A 21,718-nucleotide genomic window follows, 5' to 3' on the forward strand; every position below is an offset into this window, starting at 1 on the left:
TGAGCCTAACCTTTGGGTTGAAAGTTTCAGAGCAATGCTGGGGATTCAGCTATTAAAATTCCATTCCGTTAAAATTAATGAAAAATGTTTAGTTATTCCCTTGCACTGCTTTGAAAATCTCAACCTTTGGGATTATGCTAAGTGTTGCGGGGGAGTGGGGGAAAATTGTTAAGGTTTTTTTTTTCTTTTTAAAAAATGAACTAACAAGTTTATCCATACCATTGATGACTCTTTTTGTGTTTACTTGGCCTTGGCTAAGCTGTGTTTATTCACTTCCTTGAAATTTCTGTCAAACAGGGGTTAAGTATTTTTATACATAAACACCCAGAAGGGATGGGATGGGTGAGTTTACATGCCCAGTGGAAAAACTTCAGCTGAAGTAAACAAGTGAGTTTGCACTAAGGTGGCTGTGAAGATAAACGATACAAAGAGGGGAGCTTGGAATGGAATAGACACAGCTGTTCCAAAATTCCATTAGAATGTTCAAAGCTACTGTTTTTAGGTGCCTCCCTGCTGTTGAAGAAGCAGACACAAGGTATTTCAGAAAACTCTTATTATTTTGTTTAGACTTTAGAGGTAAGGTAGGTGAGGGTGTTGAGTTAGGAGCCTATAGAATGTTTGAAACTATGCCTTGAGATGCCTTCAGGAACTTCTGTATTAGCTGTGCTTTATTAGCAGCATTTGAATAATAATAACTAGCTCTTATATAGTGCTTTTCATCTGTGGATCTCAAAGCACTTTACAAAGGAGGTAAGTAGCATTATCCCCATACTATAGAGGGGGAATCTAAAGTACAGAGCGGTAAAATGACTTCCTTAAGGGGAAGTTTAAGAGTATCATAACAGCATAACTGAAATGCCTGGGTCAGTTTAAGATTTTTGTCTTTTAAAAAAAAGCTGCTGAACACTGTTATACTGAGATACAGAAATGATTCTGTATGTGTGGTCCCTTTGCTGAACAGTAGTGAATTTCATGGTCTTGTCAGTTTCTTGTTGGGAGAGAAATTGGTGACAAAGTTTCAGATATTTTTAAGAGTGCAGGGCCAAATTCTGAAATATTTACTCTCAGGAAGTAGTACCTTTGTTTACAAATACGTATACTGAAATCAATGGAGCTTCTATGGAGTAACGTACTATTCAGTGTCAGTGAGGGATGTCAAAATCTGACTCTTTAAATGTACACAAGACCTGCTGACTTTGAATAGAGGTAGCTAAACAAAAGCAAAACTGCTCAACATATCAAGAAACCGCAGCTAAGACACCACTGAATCTAACCCTGCTGCCAAGAAGCAGCTTCCTTTCTCTCGCCTTTGGACTCTGTCTCTTGTTTTCAGTTCACTGTCTGTACTTTTGTCTTCTCACCTGTGAAACTCCTTAGCTTAAAGTCAGTACCTGTGGATCATATGGAAATCAATGATCTCAATACTAAGCATTGGTTAATTTATGTGGGCCTGGACACAAACTTTCATTTTGCATAGCAGCTCTGCAACACAAAGGAGTCTTGGGAACTTTTGACACAGGGAAATTTACTAACATAACTATGCCAGTATAATTATAGCTCAGTAGTTATACTGGTATACAATTCCCATGTGGATTCTCTTATTCTCTAATGAGTGCCCATACAGGGAGTTATACTGGTGTAACTAGAAAGGTATAACTATACAGGTACTATTATGCTGGTAAATGTCCCTGTGTAGACAAATCCTAAAACCATCTTGGCTATACTCAGTGCTGAGGGGAGACTTTCCTAGCCCACTTGCAGAGGGAAGAGAGTGCTATCCTATGTTAGATACAGCACTGAAAAATTCTCTCATAACCAGGCAGGCAGCATTCTGTGATGATACTTGTCCATATCTGCCAACATGTCCACCAAAGTTCAAGTGACACAGACCCTTGTGATTTTAGAGTGGCATACGTAAGCTTAACCATACTCATACTATGTCTCATGTGTTTCCAAACAACGACCTACAAGCAGCAGCAGCATTTCAGAGGTCTCGAACTCATTGCAAACAAGCAAACACCTAGTCTGTGTTGCATGATACAACCCTGCAGTGGTCAGGATGCTCAGTGTGCAAAACAGAGAAGGTGACACAGAGTTTTGCATAATGTGGGAGGGCGTGATGTTTTATAAAATAACGAGTGTCTCAAAGCTTAATAGAAGCTGGTCACTCAAATCCTATTAAAGGAACATTTCAGCAAGTTTTTTTAAAATAGTTTCTTTCACTATGTTTTCTTAAAATGTCATTATTTAAAGATAGGTTTAAGAACAAAATGTGTGGCCACTAGTGACCTTTGAATAAAAACAGGCTAGTAGCTATAATGCTTCTGTGTGTGCTAACAAACTACTTACACATATGTATTCACTTCTCACTTGTGATCAGGGCTAGTACCAACTTCTCTATAGCCAGAATTACAATGATACGCTGAGGGATCATTCACATACTTCCCTTAAGTGCTTCTGTCCTCTCCCCTCGGTGATCATCCACTGACTTCAGCATTATAACAGATTTACAATGTGAGTTTTCCAGTGAAGTGGGCTTGCTATCTCAGAACATTCAGTTCTTCATTTTAGGACATAGTCATTACTGCATGTAAACTTCATGGCTATCCAATATGTTCTTACAGTCTAGGTTGCCAGCAGGAAATTTGAGTTGCAGAAGAACAAACAGTGCTCCCCAATGTAAGTAACGGGTGTTGAAATGAAATATCTTGTACATAACCTCATGCTAACTGAAAATGATACAACAAATGGTTAAAACAAACAGTTTCCTAAAAGAAAGAAGTCTATAAATTTGCTACACTGTCAACCCAAGAGATTACATAAATCACAAAGGAGCAATGCTCTAATTCTGATTTAGCCCACAATTATTTTTAATGGAATCAGAGTCACTGTCATTTTTAGGATGGCCAGATAATAACAACACTATGTCATAGACTCTAAGACCAGAAGGGACCACTGTAATCTTCTAGTCTGACCTTCTGTAAAATATAGGCCACAGAATTTCCCTGAAATAATCACTGTTTGAAGTACAGTATATCTCTTAGAAAAACATTCAATCTTGATTTAAAACTTGTCAGAGATGGAGAATTCACAACCATCCTTGGTAAATTATTCCAGTGATTAATTACTTTCACCATTAAAAATGTACATCGTATTCCAGTCTGAATTTGTCTAGCTTCCATTCAAACCATTGGATCTTCTTTTGCCTTTGTCTGTTGGATCAAAGAGCGCCCCACTATCAGAAATCATCTCCTGATGTAGGTATTTGTAGATTGTGATCAAGTCACTACTTAACCTTCTCTTTCCTAAGCTAAACAGACTGAGCTTCTTGAGTCTATCGTTATAAGGCATGTTCTCTAGTCCCTTAATCATTCTCGGAGCTATTCTCTGAATCCTCGTCAATTTTTCAACTTCCTTCTTGAATTGTGGATTCCAGAACTGGACATAGTATTTAAGTAGCAGTGACACCAGTGCCAAATACAGAGGTACAGTAACTTCTCTCCTCTTTCTCAAGGTTCCCATTTATGCATCCCAGGATCATATTAGCTCTTTTTGACTACAGCATTGCATTGGGAGCTCACGTTCAGTTGCATGGGTGGTGCATATAAGAGAAACAAAAAAGGCTGGTCATGCAGGAGGCAAGTGCCGGATGCAGTGCTGTTCACTTCCCTTTGGAGACCTGCTGGCTCACCACCTATGAAGCACCAGAATCTCCCTTGAAGTGTGTGTGTGGGGCCGGGGGGCTATCAGCATTTGGACTGTGGCCCACACTCTGCCCTGGGGTCCTGCCCTACCTCTGCCCTGCCCTTGCTCCTCCTCTTCCTGCCCCTACTCCATCTCTTCCTTCCAATACCCCCACAAGCTGCTGCTCACTCCTCTCTGCCCCCTCTGCCCCCTGTCACTCACCCTTAAGGGAAGAAGAAAGTGAGGGGCCCCTGGCCCCCCTGTTCTGGCAGCCCTTAGCTGAATTGCTCTGGCATAAGCACAGCAAGAGTTTCACTCACTCAGCTAAGGGCCACTTTTTTCCTGTCTTAAGGGTGAGCAATGGAAGGAAAGGGGGTGGAGAGAAGCGAGGGGTGGGCAGGGGGGCCTCAGGGAAAGAGGTGGAATGAGGGCAGGGCCTCGTAGGGGATGGGGCCACGGTCTGGGTGCCAGTATCCCCTGACTTCTAGGGGAGCTTTCCACACTCACATAGCCTCTGCAAATGAAAGACTCAAGGGCCACCTATGTTCAGCTGATTATCCATCGTAATGCCCAAATCTTTTTCAGAGTCATTGCTTCCCAGAATAGAGCCCCCCATTTTGTAAATATGACCTACATTTTTGTTCCTAGTTGCATATATTTATATTTGGCTGTATTAAAGCACATGTTGTTTGCTTGCACCCAGCTTACTGAATGATTCAAAATGTTCTGCATCAGTGACCTGTGCTCTCCATTATTTATCATTCCCCCAGTTTTTTGTGTCATTTGCAAACTTTATCAGATTTTGTTTTCTTTCAGATAATTGATAAAAATATTAAATAACAAAGGGCCAATAACTGGTTTCTGCAGGACCCTACTAGAAACACAACCATTTGGTAATTCCCCATCTATATTTATATTTTAAGTCCTCACTGCTTTTAATCCATTTAATGTGTTAACATTAATAATTTCTACCATTTTGGTTTTTTAATCAAGATGGCTTGTGGTACCAAGGCAAATGCTTTACAGAAGTCAAAATATATTGAATCAACTCTATTACCTTGATCAACCACACTTCTAATCTCATAAAAAAGATATCAAATTAGTTTGACAGTATCCATCTTCCATAAGCGCATGTTGAATGGCATTAATTACATTACCATCCTTTAATTCTTTATTAATAGAGTCCCATATTAGTCATTCCATCACCTTGCTTGGGTCAATATCAGATTGATAGACCTATAATTATCCAGGTTATCCCATTTATTCTTTTATAAAATATTGGCACAACATTAGCTTTCTTCCAGTTGTCTGTAACTTCCGCAGTGCTCCAAGAGTTATTGAAAATCAACATTAACAGTCTAGTGAGCTACTCTTTTAAAACACTTGCCTTTGCTTTCCAAAGAATGTCCATAATCTTTGGAGATACCATCTATATATTTCTACTGGTCACATACTTCTCGCTCTTTTTGATAATCTGATCTTGCCAACATTTTGCTGTCTATCAGATACCACTACCAATTTTCCTTTTAAATCCTTTCATGAATTAATGATGCTCACTCTTTAAAACAGAAAATATCAGGCTGACTTTCTGGTTTTTATTTTAAAAGAGAATTCACAACTATCTTGGGTTGTGTGATCCTTACCAGCCTGCACATTTCGTGGAAAATAAGTTTACAAAGAGCCATCATTTGGGTGAAGGAATAGCTGCATAGGAAGAAAAAAAATCACCATTATTTGAATTTATAGCACTCCTTTCAGTCTTGATCCTTCAAAGTGCTGAGAATCACCTTTCAAAGTGAGGAATGTGTCCTCAACTCTTACTGAATTGCTCAAAGACCCCAAAATGCTTTACATACTAAATATATATGAATCACATCACCCAAAACTCAAGGTGCCTCTGTTTTACATTCCAAAGATGTCTGCTCCAGCAGCAGAGTATCTTCTAATGTGCTAAAGCATTGGTTTTAAAGAGACATTATAAACGGCACAAGAGCAAACTATCCCAATGGGATACCAATCCCACAGGAAAGATAGGAGGTATGGTAAAGACCACATTGGTTTAACAAATGCATCTTCAATGACCTGAAACTAAAAACAGAGGCATACAAAAAGTGGAATCTAGGTCAAATTATGAAGGATGAATATTAAAAAAACAACAACAAATAAGCATGTAGGGACAAAGTTCAAAAAACCAAGGCACAAAATGAGATTAAACTAACAAGGGACATAAAAGGTAATAAAACATTTTACAAATACATTAGATGCAAGAGAAATACCAAGGACAGAGTAGGTCCATTACTCAATGAGGAATGAAAACAATAACAGAAAATGCAACCATGGCCAAAGTTTTCACCAAAAAAACAGAATCAGTGTTTGGATGAGTGGCATAGTGAACATCAGTGCAAATGGGGTAGGATCTGAGGCTAACATAGGAAAAGAACAAGTTAAGGATTACTTAGGCAAGTTAGATGTCTTCAAGTTGGCGGGTCCTGATGAAATATGGCTGGATTACTTAAGGAACTGGCTGAAGAGATTTCTGAGCCATTAGTGGTTATCTTTGAGAACTTATAGAGGATAGGAGAGATCCCAGAGGACTGAAAAGGGGCAAATATAGTACCTATCTATAAAAAGGGGAATAAGGACAACCCAGGTAATTATTGACCAGTCATCCTAACTTTGGTACCCAGAAAGATAATGAGCAAATAATCAAGCAATCAATTTGTAAGCACCTAGAAGAAAAATAAGGTGATAAGAAACTGTCAACATGGATTTGTCAAGAACAAATCATGTCAAACAACCTAATATCCTTCTTTGACAGGGTAACAAACCTTGTGGATAGGTGGCAGCAGTAGATGTGATATATCTCAACTTTAGTTAAGCTTCTAATACAGTTTACATGACTTTCTCATAAACAAACTAGAGAAATGTTGCCTAGATTAACCTGCTGTAAGGTGGATGCACAACGGAGTGGAAAAGCATACTCAGAGAGTAGTTATCAATGGTTCACAATCAAGCTGGAAAGGCATATTGAGTGGGGTCCCGCAGGGATTTCTTCTTGGTCTGGTTCTATTAAAAAATGGATAATGGCATAGAGAATATATTTATAAAGTTTGCATATGATGCCAAGCTAGGAGGGATGGCAAGTACTTTTGAGGATCAGATTAAAATTCAAAATGATCTGGACAAATTTGAAAAAATGGTCTGAAGTAAATAGGATGAAATTCAATAAGGACAAAGGCTAAGTCAGCAATCAGCAACCTTTGGCATGCAGCCCATCAGGGAAAGCCGCTGGCAGGCCAGGATGGTTTGTCTACCTGCAGCATCCGCTGCGGGAAGTGGTGGCCATCACAACCCTTGGCCTGCGCCGCTTCCTGCAGCCCCCATTGGCCGGGGATGGTGAACCGCTACCACTGGGAGCTGAGGATGCCGCAGGTAAACAAACTGTCCCAGCCCACCAGTGGCTTTCCCTGACGGACCGTGTGCCAAAGGTTGCCAATCCCTGGGCTAAGTACTCCACTTAAGAGGGAACAATCAGTTGCACACATACAGAGTGGGAAATGACTGCCTTAGGAAGGAATACTTTACAAAATTATGTGGGGGATATGGTGGATCACAAATTAAATATGTGTCAACTGTGAAATACTATTGCAAAAAAGGGAATATCATTCTGGGATATATTATCAGGTGTGTTGTAAGCAAGACACGAAAAATAATTCTTCCCTTCTATTCAGCACTGATATGGCTTCAGCTGGAGTATTATGTCCATTTCTGGGTACCACGCCTTGGGAAAGATGTGGCCAAATTGGAGAAAGTCCAAAGGAAAGGGCTAGAAAACATGACCTATGAGAAAATATTGAAAAATTTGGCTTTGTTTAGTCTGGAGAAGAGAAGACTAGGGAGAGGGGGACGGGGATGACATGATAGTCTTCAAATTCATAAAAGGTTCTTATAAAAAGGAGGATGAGAAATTGTACTCCTTAACCACTGAGGACAGGGCAAGAAGTAATGGGCTTAAATTTCAGCACGAGAGATTAATGTGAAACATTAGGAGAAACTTCCTAACTGCTGGGTGGTTAAGCACTGGAGCAAATTACCTAGGCAGGTTGTAGAATCTGTCATTGGAGGTTTTAGGAAACAGGTTAGACGAACACGTGTCAGGGATGATCTAGATAATACCTAGTCCTTCCTCAGTGCAGGGAACTGGACTAGATGACCTACTGATGTCCCTTTTAGTCCTACATTTCTATGATTCAGAGGGGAGTGCTACCTACACCTATTACTGCAATCAGGGTTCTCTCACTGTATTGACCAAATGAAACTTGCTTAACTTGTAAGAACTAACCAAGGGGTAATGGTTGCAGAGTAAGCATTTGGCTTTTTATTAATCTAAAACCCATTACCCAAATATTTCATAGATGGTGCCCATCTATGTATTTCTAATACACTGCGTTACCACCCCGGAACTACTGGGGGTGTTCATTGGCTCCCATGCATAGGTCATAATTTATCTGTCGAGAATAAAGACAAAGAGAAATACAGTGTTGCTGAGGAGCAGGAAATCTGGCAAGATGCTGCAAATATCTGGCTGCATAATCACATTGGAGAAACTGAAATCAGAATCTGATCCTTTGGATATGTTTTTGGTTCTTTCCAAGATATTAGCAGACAGTAGTTAGGTTCCAGATTCCAGTTATGCTTCTTCAGGCATTTGAGCCAGTCTGAAAACACATCCGTCATCTCTTTATCTGATATATCTACATCAAAGGCCAAGAAACTGTGTGCAGTTTCTTTCTCTTTACACCACTGCCAATTCTATTCTAACATATAATATCCCCAGGTGTAAACAAAACTCTCCTTGGCAGTGGTCTTAGCTGAGATAGTATACTTGACATCTCCAGTATTTCAAAACATTAGATCAGTGTTGCTCTGATGTTTCTGGGTAGACCCTCCCTTCTACCCCATCTCACATGTGTCATGCCCCTGTGTATTTGATGCACAACTCATTTGTCCAGTCAGTTTTCTTCATCTCCTGACCTTTTTCTTTTCTCAATTCCTTTCCCACTCCCCCTCTCAACTTCTTTTTTCCTTCTTTACCTTATACTCTTTCCCCCTTGGTGATCATTCCTCCTAGCTAGGGCTTTTGTATCCATATGTTAAGAATCCAGGTGCTAGTGATTTGAGTATTGTCATCTTCCATGCTGTGCTGATGAAGTTTTGATTCTTTGCTACTTTGGGGGAAAGAATCAGAATCTGCTTTTTCAGGTAGTGCAGAAAATGTTGGACTACAGTGTGTATTCCCCATAATGATCCAGTTTTCAGTTCCGTTTCAGTTTTGGGAGCAACCAAATGAACCACGATTCCCTGAACTGATACAGGAATGCTGGAGGGAATTCCAAGAATGGCCGCCATGGCATTTACACTGTATAAATCCAGACAATGTCTGTGTCCAACACATTCTTGTTGAATGCTGGAGTTGGCCACGCTTTATTTTGACCGCTAAATTACCAAAACAAATCTTATTTTATGGCACAGTCACTCAATCTGTATATATCTCACATTTTCCTGCCTTTCAAAAACTGTTTCCAGAAATAGCCACATCAATGATTAATTCTGCTTTCAAGTTTTCTTAAATAAGCCCATGTCATGCTGGGCCTCCTCTACCTGTATAGCTGTTGAGTCATACAGAATTTATATATCATTATTCTGAAGTATTTCTTGGTGTTATATCTCCATACTTCATCACATTCTAGTTTACACTTCAGCAATCCCCAGTGCAGATGATTTTCACCTGCTTGATAGTGTAACTTGTCAATGAACCTGCAAAGATTGATCATCGAGTTGTAACATGTTGAATTATTTCTGATTTCCTATTGCACAGACAGCCTGCTGGCAGGACTCTTACAGACAGGGGAATGTCATGGGCAGAAATGAGTCATATTGCTAGCTGATTTGCATATCCTTTTTTCCTAAAGTTCAAATTTCTCCAAACTAGTATAATACTAAGAGAATAATTTTGTGTGAAGGTTTTTCTTGTCTTAATTTCCCCAGTGACCCAATACATTGGGTTGGGACAGATTCATCCAATTGTATACTGCAGTCATAACTGATGTAAGCTATCCCAATGAAGTAAGTTGGCCTGGAAATTCAATAAAAATGCAGTTCTCAAAATATTATCTTAATAATTAACACCGGATTCTTCTATTCAAACAGCACAAGTGGCTGTGGCTGATCAGCTAAAATACAAGCCACATTCCAATAAATCTGAGTTCCACAGAACTACCCTCCAGCTAATTGCATGAGCCAACTTTTCTTCTATTCCCAAAAGTGCAGGTCTAATATCTAACACTCAGATTTCTGATCTGAAAATGACTGCTTGGCTTTGTGTTGAGTTCTCTCTCTTCAGTGTTCAGCATGAAGGAAAGGGGGGGGGAGAATTAAGAAAAACGAATAGAATGAAATGTCAATGATAGAGGAAGAGATTTTATTATATATTATTGGGCCTGATTCTTCACTCCACTATGGTCCCTTTGTACCACTCTGCCGTCACAAAAGGATCATAAAGGTGGCTTAATCAACTAGCTGGTAATTCTCCCTAAGTGGGACTCTCAAATGATGTAGAGCCACCAAAGCATTGCCATATGACTTATTGAAGTCCCATGCTTGGTGTGGTTAGGGCATTGTTTCCCAAGTATTTTCTCCTGCCCCGGTACAGGTAATAAGCATATGGAATAAGTGACTAACTATGCAACAATGGAATGAAGGAAGGGGTATAAATGGAGTTCAAGAGTTCCCTCCTTCTTCAAAGCAATGAAGTTATCAAGCGAGCATTAAGATGAGGAGAGTGGGGTTAAGCTAACATTAAAATTAGAAAATATAAGAAGAAATATATTGGATTGTTTAAGGCTCTTTTCCAGTTCCTAAAACTTTGTATAATCTTAATGAATTATTTCATATTACTGAGCTGGCCATGCTTCTTTTTTCCTTTTTAATTAAATTTTGATTTAAAGTGCTGCTAATGACATCTTAAAAGCCGTCAAATAGAATGTGTTTTTTCAACCGTTTAAAGAAGCAAATTGTTAATACTTGTCCTTCAAAGTGAAACAAAATGTCTTGCATCTTTTTTTCCCACTCTATCTCTTTTATGAGGTACATTACAGAAGGGAGACAGAACAATGAACTGACGTGTGGAGATTTTAAGTTTTCCTTCTTTAAAATAGTTTTTTAGTGCCCAAAAAAACAAACCAGATTGATGGTCCAGGAGATGAAAGTCCTCTGTTTATCTACAAGTGCACCAGGTCTTTGCAAGTGGGTGCTACATGAGTGCACTGGACTTTGATGTTGGAGACATGGGTTCTAGCTTGTTGCTGCTATTGGTCTGGTGGGTGACCTTGGACAAGTTCCTTCACCTCTCTGTGCCTCAGTTTCTTCATCTATAAAATGAGGATAACAGTACTGGCCTCCTTTGTAAAGTGATTTGGGATCTATTGATTAAAAAAGTGCTAAATAAGCATTAGGTATTATTATCCCATACCAGAATACCTCAGTCCAGGGCTGAAGGGTCCGCTGTCCTAGGCAAGAAGATAACTGTCTAGCCATGCTCATTAGCTGGTTGGAAATTATCCATCAAAACTGATTTTTAATGGAAAATGGCTCTTTGTTAAAATGGAGATTTCCACTAAAAACTCCATTTTCAATTACGTTTTTGCAGAAAAACTGACCTTTTTTGTTTACATTTTCAGCAATCATCAACTATTTCACTTGAAAACCTAAAACCTTTTGTTTTTCAACAACCTCCCCCAAAACATATCTGGTTGTTTTTTGAGGGGGGACTAATCAGTTTGAATGGACATTGAGGCCCTGATTCAGGAAAGCATTTAAGCACGTTTAACTTAAATCCCATTCAAGTCAATGGGACTTGGGCACATGCTTAAAGATAAGCATGTACCCAAGTGCTTTTCTGAACTAGAATGAAACTAGCCATATGTCTAGGAGTTTTCCTAAATCATGGCCTCAGTCCTCCTCTGAGTCAATTAACAAGGAAGAAAGTGCAAGTGAGTTTTGTAACTGGGATAGTAGTTCTAGTGATGTAGACACTAGAAACTGAACTGAGACCACTAAACACTTTCAAGTGTGCCAAACACCCAATAGACAGTAACCTCTTCAGTCATTATTGGCATGTGGTAAATTTGTTATTATTACTGTTCAACAGGCAGCCATTTGGGGATTTTATTTTATTTAGCAGCTGAGTTAAGTAACAATAATTACTGGTCAGAAAATGGGAGATAATTTTGTGACACCTCTGTTGAAATATTCTTAGTTATTTGAAAATTTTGACCGGCTCAAGGATTGTAATAGTCACCACTAGAGGAAGCTCTCATATATATTTTTTAAAATTCTATACTCCACTTATTACAATGACAGAGGCTCCAAAAGTTGCTACTAATCTAATGCATTCAGTCTCTCCTAAATTTATACTCTTAAGTATAATAATATGAAAAAGTACTCTAGAGATGCAGAGAAACAATGGAAAAGCAAATCCCAAAGCGAACAACTTTGCATATCTTGGATTCCATAAGTAGGCTGCATTCCGAGTATATGGAGAATTACTGTATGCTCAATAGGCAAATATATTATAATAATGCTGTTAAATGAAAAATCATTTAGCACAGCATGCCCAGCACATGAGCTGAAGCCATTCCTCTCTCTCACTCACCCCCTCAGCTCTGAGTCACAGTGAGATTCTGTACCCTTTTCCACAAATTGGATTGTTTTGGCTGGAATTAGATGGACACATATGTTACCACCTGCTGCACATTCTTTAGTTCTCAACTTTTACAACAGCTTGTTTTTGATCTTTGAACAGTTTGTTCAGTGGAGAAAGTGAAAGCAGGAGGATAGTATCCTCATATTGCTCTTGATACTGTGCAATAAATACTGTTCTGTTTTTTCCTCAGGCTGGTGAAATAGTTGCTGTTCCTAGTTGATACCTGAGTGTGGAGGTGGTAATAGAGGTTATAGGGTGACTCTTCTACAGTTCTACAAACCCAACTCATGTTCCTGAATGTGTTTGTTGAGCCAGTGTTGGAAAAAAAACTCCACATACTGGATATTGACTCGTAGAGTCAAATTTGACATTCATCTCTAAATATGCATATGCAGAATTTTTATCAAAACTGGAATTTGCATGCCTATTTTTGTGTTTGAATATGGTTTTGTACATGCAAACAAAGGCATTCATTTTACTGGTGCAAATTTAGAAAGAGCATCTAAATATTTGGCCTCTTTCTGTTTTGCAGAGAGTTCACTTCTAGTGACAGTAGATGGAGCAGCAACAGTATTTCTCCGTTTTTAATGTATTTCTTTTGCCACTCTTCACTCTCTGCCTTTTTATACATACACAACAGTCCAACCACAAGGTCAACCAAACAAAAAGAATCCTAGTCAAACTGAGAATATGACAGAACTCCAGTGACTCCTCTGTGAAAGTTCATTCAGCTTGCTGGCCTAATTTCTCACATATACAGTTGTAGTTAGAGCTGGCTAAATAGTCAAAAAAGCCTGAGCCACAAAAGCCTTCATGAATAAAAAGCAATTTACTTTGTTATGGTTTGTGTGATTGTATTATGTATTAGCTAACATGAGGGGGCAAGGAGTCTGGGAGATCTGGCTGTATTTTAAAGAAGCCTTATTGAGGGCACAGGAACAAACCATCCCGAAGTGCAGAAAGAATAGCAAATATGTCAGGTGACCAGCTTGGCTTAATAGTGAAATCTTCAGTGAGCTTAAACTCAAAAAGGAAGCTTTCAAGAAGTGGAAACTTGGACAGATGACTAGGGAGGAGTATAAAAATACTGCTCGAGCATGAAGGGGTGTAATCAGGAAGGCCAAGGCACAATTGGAGTTGCAGCTAGCAAGGGATATGAAGAGTAACAAGAAGGGTTTCTACGGGTATGTTAGCAACAAACAGAAGGTCAGGGAAAGTGTGGGATCCTTACTGAATGGGGGAGGCAACATAGTGACAGATGATGTGGGAAAAGTTGAAGTACTCAATGCTTTTTTTTGCCTTGGTCTTCACAGACAAGGTCAGCTCCCAGACTGCTGCACTGGGCAACACAGTATGAGGAGGAGGTGAGCAGCCCTCAGTGGTGAAAGAACAGGTTAAGGACTATTTAGAAAAGCTGGATGTGCACAAGTCCATGGGTCCAGATCTAATGCATCCAAGGGTGCTGAGGGAGTTGGCTGATGTGATTTCAGAGCCATTGGCCATTATCTTTGAAAATTCGTGACGATTGGGGGGAGGTCCCGGACAATTGGAAAAAGACAAATATAGTGCCCCTATTTTAAAAAGAGAAGGAAGAGAACCCAGGGAACTACAGACTAGTCAGCCTGACTTCAGTCCCCAGCAAAATCATGGAGCAGGTCCTCAAGGTATCCATTTTGAGGCACTTGGAGGAGAAGAAGGTGATCAGGAACAGTCAACATGGATTAACCAAGGGCAAGTTATGCCTGACCAACCTGACTGCCTTCTATGATGAGATACCTGGATCTGTGGATATGGGGAAAGCTGTGGATGTGATATATCTTGACTTTAGCAAAGCTTTTGATATGGTCTAACACAGTATTCTTTCCAGTAAGTTAAAGAAGTATGGATTGGATGAATGAACTATAAGTCAGATAGAAAGCTGGCTAGATTGTCGGGCTCAGTGGATAGTGATCAACGGCTCAATGTCTGGTTGGCAGCCAGTATCAAGCGGAGTGCCCCCCGGGGTCAGTCCTGGGACCAGTGTTGTTTAACATCTTCATTAATGATCTGGATGATGGGATTAATTGCACCCTTAGCAAGTTTGTAAATGCCACTAAGCTGAGGGTAGAGGTAGGTACGATGGAGGGTAGGGATAGGGTCCAGAGTAACCTAGACAAATTGAAAGATTGGGCCAAAAGAAATCTGATGAGTTTCAACAAGGACAAGTGCAGAGTCCTGTACTTTTGATGGAAGAATCCCATGCACTGCTATAGGCTGGGGACTGACTGGCTAAGCAGCAGTTCTGCAGAAAAGAACCTGGAGATTACAGTGGATGAGAAGCTGAATATAAATCAGCAATTTAACCTCATTGCCAAGAAGGCCAATGGCATATTGGGCTGTATTAATAGGAGCAGATCAAGGGAAGTGATTATTCCCTCTATTAATCGCTGGTGAGGCCACACCTGGAGTATTGCATCCAGTTTTCTTCCCCCATTACAGAAGGGATATGGACAAATTGGAGAGAGTCCAGCAAAGGGCAATGAAAATGATTAGCGGGCTGGGGCACATGACGTACAAAGAAAAGCTGAGGGAACTGGAGTTATTTAGTCTTCAGAAGAGAAGAGTGAGGGTGGATTTGATAGCAGCCTTTAACTATCTAAAGGGGAGTTCCAAAGAGGATGGAGCTCGGCTGTTCTCAGTGGTGGCAGATGACAGAATAAGAAGCGATTGTCTCAAGTTACAGTGTAAGGGAGGTCTAGGTTGGATATTAGGAAACACTATTTCAACAAGACTGTGGTGAAGCACTAGAACTGGTTACCTAGAGAGGTAGTAGAATCTCCATCCTTAGAGGTTTTTAAGGTCTGGCTTGACAAAGCCCTGGCTGGGGTGATTTAGTTGGTGTTGGTCCTGCTTTGAGCAGGGGCTTGGACCAGATGATCTCCTGAGGTCTCTTCCGACCCTAAACTTCTATGATTCTATGATTATTCATGAAGACAACTACTAAGTATTTGCCAGTATAGTTTTAGAATGCTGAAAGTGTCATGACTTTTAGCATCCATGATTATTTGTGCAAAAACTTATATCACAGAAGATGCTTCCTTATTAGTTCTATGGTTAGTTCTATTAGCCATCCAATCAGGGAGCAGGGACAATACTACGTGACTTGGGTGATCAGTCACAAAACAAAAACAATGAGAAGCTGAACAAAAAGTTCATGCACCAATCTGATCACACACAATCTGAAAATGCTTAATCTAAAGTATTCAGGAAATACATATGAATAGCAAACACAGTCACAATCAGGATGGATATGTGCATAACTTGCTAACTAAATAATAGGCTAACACCCACATTCAGTCAATATGTATATTCTTAATGTTACACTCATGCTTGCAGGTTCTGGGACCCAAGATCTTGGTTTTAATTAGTTAATTATTCAGGCACTCATCCATATATTCTTGAAAGAGATGTTTGTAAATATTCAGTGGTATTGCTAACCTGTGTAAGTGTAAGCTAGATCAGGGCCTAACTCTATGATGAATATTATTTTAACATAATTCAACCAGCTCAATTTGCATTTTCAGTGCTACTCCACTGAAGAATTCACTGTACTCTTGATTCAGCACATGCCTAACTTTAAGCATTTAAGTAGTTTCATTGAAGAATATGCACATGCTTAAATAATGTTCTAACTTATGCCTGTGTCATTGTTAATAATCCATATACAATAACATTTTCTAAATAGATGAGCTAAATGGGAGCTGTGTTATAATAAACACAAATAAAAAGTTTGATGCAAAATGGTATGTCTAATAAAATATAGAAATGTAAAAATAAATTATGATTGGCTACTATGCCACACAGTGTTATAAATCATTTCCCTTCCTTTTATTTAATAAATGGGGTTTAATTGTAATAAACTGTGGCTGGGTTTTACAGTATACATCTGTCATTTTATCATTGATAGTTATATTGATCTTGATCGAATATAATGTCTTTTAACCAAATGGTTCCCTATGTATAAAGGAATTGCCAAGTACAGCTATTGCTGAGTACAGAGTATAACATTAGCAAGACTACACAATTGTTTGGGACAGAATACCGTATCTGTCAGGAACTACAGGGGCAAGGTCATCAGAGTTTACTCACCCATTCATTGAAAAAAGTCCATAGGAATTTAATATATACAGGCAGTAAGGTGTTTACATTATGTATCTCATCTGAAAAGATGGCAAAGTTCTCTTTAGCATTGGCACTGTGGTTGTAGCTATCTTGGTGCCAGGATATTAGAGAGACAAGATGGGTGAAGTAATATCTTTTATTGGACCAACTTCTGCTGGTGAAAGAGACAAGCTTTTGAGCTTACACAGAGCTCCTTTTCATGTCTGAAGAAGCTTGTCCAATAAAAGATACTACCTCACTCACTTTGTCTCTTTAGTTCCCCTTATTGCCATACTGGAGCATTTACTAAATATTTATTCAGAGGGAAAGATGCCACCTACTGAACTGCTAACATTTCCCTTAGCATATGGATTTTTCTAGATTTCCAATCCAGATATTGAGTAGTGTGACAGTCTGTGCCCCTATGTTCACTCCTTTATACCGACTATGATAAGAGGTATCATTTGAAAACTCATACTTTGCAGATCATTAGTTCCCTGATAAAATGTGTGTGGCAACATTGTATGTACAGATATAAGATTCTATTGTATGGTATTGCTGAAACAGGCTCCAAGTCTGGGAAACAGCCACAAATGAGTTCCTCAGAGACAAAAGGCTGGCCAACACCTCAGCCAGGTGTCAACAAGATTAGCTGGGCCATCACCTGGTTAAATGCAACATTGGAACCCTCAAGTTGACTCCAACACCATGGCTACCTTTCTGTCTAACTTTTCTCCTCTGCTGATACGCCAAACTGCTGCAACACTCCATTAAGCTCAGCTAATCCAGGAAAACAGATATCTTCCTATCCACAAATGCTTCCCCTGAAAAAAGTCTTAAGTCCCACAAGGCTTTCTGGAACATTTACCTAGCCTAATGCAACCAGGCTATGATCAGAAAGAGGCCTGGAAAGCAGATTGCGTTAAAACAGACTTAAAAAATAAGCACTTTGTGCTGAATCCCATGTAGAAGGTTCCTTGGTTCAATGTTCCATGGTCATCTTGGTCAGCTCTGAACTGAATCCAAACCAACCGTGGTAGTTATGGATGTCTAATGCACAAACAGAAAATCAAAGACTTCCTGGCGTGCAGGTGTGGCTCTCCACAAGAGACCATCAAACATATTATCACCTACTGCCCAATTTGTAAATATGAAGGAGGAATCACCAGAAAACATTCTGCTACTCCTGATGTAGCCATTTGACTTGATCAACTTCAGGTGAAATTATAGTTGCTGCTCTACACCAACCATATGGAACAAGAAGATCTGGTTAAGTGGCCATTATCTGACAAAAGAATAGCTGGATGTTCCCATCCACCTAGACTTTCTGTCTCCTGAAGCTTGGCTGGAGATAACTCACAAAGAAGGGAAAGAGCTACAAGAAAGGAGTAGAGATGTCCCAAGTCATCTCTCCCTTTCTCTCTACTCACAACATCAACAATACCTGAAAAACAAAGGTAGCAGCACTGGACTGGAGGAGAGATCCTGATTGAAAAGAGTTCAGATAGTAAGACTGATGAGACATGAGAGAGACCTTTGCTTTGAATTCATTCATTTTGTCAAGTTAGGTATTAGCTGTGTTTTACTTTTATTTTCTTATAACCAATTCTGACTTTTATGTTTTATTACTTGTAATCACTAAAAATCCATCTTTCTGTGGTTTATAAACTTGTTTTACTGTTTTATCTAAATCAGCGTATTTGGATTGATGTGTTTGGGAAACTCTATTTGGGATAATAGGACTTGTGCATATCATTTCTTTTAATAAAAGACAGACTTTATATGAGCTTGTATTGTCCAGGAGGACTAGGTAGTACAAGACATACATTTCTTGGGGAAAGTCTTGGACTGGGAATTTGCTAATGTTGCTCTGCAGTATAATTCATGAGTGGCTGGCTGTATCACTCATAACTGGGACAGAGTTACATGCTAATGACTGGGTGTAAGCAGACCAGGAGTAATAGTTTTCATAGCAAAGCAGGTTGGAGAATTGAGGGGACACAGCTGTTCATCAGTCCAGACTGTGCCCTGGTCAATGTCACAACTTGAACTTGTGGCAAAATAAAAAGATGACAAAAAAATTCCTCTTTTAATTTTAAGTTGTTGACCTTTCAAAAATGGTCAAAAGTCAAAAACTGTTGGGTGGCAAGTATAATGAAAATGTCACCAATTTTTCCCACCATTTTTGAAAAATGTTGAATTTTGAAATTCCATCGACATTTTGAAATTCAAAAATTTTTGTTCCACTCCATTATTGACTCAAGCAAATTCTCTTTAGTAGATGAGAACAGAGCTTATAGCTACATTACTAGTAGATATCCTCACGTGATTTTAAAAATATCATTATTATTTTTACTACTACTGCATATAGAATAAAAATCAGTGCTTCTGAAAGACTGCCACACTTTGCAACCTGTGGCATATTTGCAAGATCTGCTTACTGCAAAGCTGCAACATTTGAAGTCATTCAGTTTGTTCCTTATATTGGACCTCTCACTCAGAACTGTCTTACTGCTGTAGTCAGAGCAACAGAGTTTGTGCTTGTCCTTTTATTCTAAGGGGCGGGGGAGGGCAGAAAAGAGGGCTTGATTTTCCTATGGCTTAGTCTTTGCTAGTCATTTACAGCTGTACAAAGGGAGTATAAAATGAAACCATTCTGAACTGGAAACATTTGGCACCTATTCTGCAGAGGAAGATGTGTCTATACAAAGTTTAAATCCATAGAGAATCAGGCCGGATGCTTTCTAAATACACTATGAGGTTGCGTCTTCTATATATTTTGAGAGGGAAGAATTGATGAGAAAGTGAATTCAGCCAGGTGGGAAGTTTTCACTAATCTATTTGTCCCTCTACGACCTTCCCCCATTGGGATGTTTGTATTAGGAGTGATCTTGTTCTTCTTTGCCACTAAAAAGTTGAAACTTTTTTTAAGTTAATAAAAGCCTTAACATTAAAACTATATGGGACAAAATGGCAGAGTAGGCAGTAAATTGATCCAGACAGGAAGAGCCTGCTTCTGGTTTGATAAAGTTATGTAATTGTTGCAGCCCTCTTTAAATTTCTCAGTCTTAAAGTGTTAATCATTTTAAAGACTGGTCAGTTCCTATATGTTGTTTATGGGTCTTTACAGTGAGACATGCCACCTAGAGGAATGGTTTCTAGCCTTGGAACACAGGGCCAGGTAGGGACTCTTGCCTAGTACATGTTCAAGCAGACTTAGTGTCCCCTCTGTTAAGCAAAACCCCCTTATCCCCTCTCTGTCTTCCTCTCCCCACTGCTCATTCTTGGTTGCTGTCTCACTGGGAACCATTGAGAAAGGCAGGAGGAGATAGCATGTCTGGCAAGAGCAGGTCTTGAGGGAGAGGCTGTTGCAGAGTCTAGAGCAGTTCCGTGCTTAGATGTTGAGTAAACACTTGGGAAGAACAGGATGGGGAACATGAGGCTCCCCACCCACTGGGATTTCAGGCATTGGGAAGGCTGAGGAGAAGGCAGGGGTCTTGTTGGGATTAGGGGAGAGCCCAGAAGTGAGGTGGGGTAATTTCAGGCAAGTAGAAAGAGAGTGAATTTGGATCACATTCCTCCTCTTAGAATCATAAAGACCAAGATCCTTAGGTTTCTAAAGATTTAATGGACCCAAAGTGAGTATGAGTGTGAGTGTGGAAGAGCAAGCTATAAGGAATGGAACAAAATACAAGGCGAGTTTAGTAGCTAAAAGACTAGTATTGTAAAAACAGAAAATATTTGGCATAATGCTAAAATTACTGGACTGGCACATTAGTGTGGCAGAGTTGACTGACTTAGAGGATATACTGCCATTTTAATTAACAGGCCAGATAAATTTAAGGAAATCAGAAGGATTAAGATAAATGTACTGAAATGCTGGTCTTCTGTTCTTTTCTATACATGGAGGATGAGCATGTGTGCTGTATTTTGGATTAGGCATTTGAAAAAAATAAACATCTATAAAACTCTTCTAGCAGCTGTTTGCAGCATATGGAACTATATCATCCTATCACCCATTCTTTAAATTATAAACTACAAATATTTTCAGTAGTTAACTCAGTTACAGAATACCAATAATAGATTTGAGGTTTAGTGATTAATCTCTTGGATTAAGTTATTTCCAAATCACTATATTTATTAGACTGTTGGGCCCCTCAAATATTAGATGGCGAACGAGTGTTCTCCATACTCAGTCTGTGTAATATTTTCAAAAGCACTCAGTATTGGCCTAACTCTTCTCCCAGTGAAGTCTATGGGAATTTTCCATTGACTTCAATAAAAGCAGATTTAGGTCAGCACTGAGCACTTTTGAAAAATCCCACTCTTTATTATACACCATCTAGCATATCTCTTTATCTGTCTATATTGACGGTGGTCAGTGTGAGAAGCATTGATTTCACACCTACAGTGCAGGTGCAAATATCCATTGTGGTGCCAGTACAGGCAATACTCTTATTTTCTTTTAAACCATGCTATGAACATGTTATGGGGTGTCTATCTCACACAGGTGAACATAGGATTAATGGAAATCAGAGCTCAATTAGTCCACCCCTGGTTGCCCCTGGAGGGAGGGACAGGCCTAGTTAATGAGGAAACCTAGCTGGAGAAGCGTTGATTGTTGTTATAACCAAAGGAAGTCTGAAGCAGATGCAGGGTGCAGGGAGAGAGGGCAAAACTCTGCAGCCACTCTCCTGATAGCAAGGAGTGAAAAAAACTGTAAGGAACTGAAGACTCTTGCTAGGTGAGGAGAGAACCAAGGAAAAACTTGATAGGAAGAAGTCCAGGGAGGTAGTAGCAAGAAGGAAGGGGAGAGAACCTTGTCTGGCTGTCCTAGAATCCCTAGACTTTGGGAACTCTGTGTAGATGGCAGGCCTAAGTCCCCCTACCAGCCAATGGTAAGGTGGCATGAAGCTTCTAAGAAGGCGAGATGGACTACTGGAAGCCCTGAGAAAAGTCTGTATGAATCACTGGGCCCAGAACTGGGGGAAGCAGACCAGACAGAGAGTTTTTTGGTGTATTTTGCAGGACTTCCTGTTATCCTGAAAGGCGGGGGCTGGGCAGAGGGCCTAACCATGAGAACAGGTGGACTACCATTGGACTGGAGCAACTATTGGCAGGGGGCACTAG

At 39.7% G+C, this 21,718-nt stretch overlaps 1 long non-coding RNA gene across 1 annotated transcript in view; it reads left to right on the forward strand.

Annotated features, from left to right (window-relative positions):
• The first annotated feature begins 469 nt into the window (after positions 1-469).
• LOC115649514 overlaps positions 470-21,718 on the forward strand; it is an 88,264-nt gene continuing 67,015 nt past the window's right edge. Inside the window, exon 1 of the long non-coding RNA XR_003999843.1 lies at positions 470-535. This is a non-coding gene — a long non-coding RNA (uncharacterized LOC115649514). The remainder of the gene's footprint in view (positions 536-21,718) is intronic.

Source organism: Gopherus evgoodei, chromosome 3, assembly GCF_007399415.2.
Source record: "Gopherus evgoodei ecotype Sinaloan lineage chromosome 3, rGopEvg1_v1.p, whole genome shotgun sequence".
Lineage (NCBI taxonomy): Eukaryota > Metazoa > Chordata > Testudines > Testudinidae > Gopherus > Gopherus evgoodei.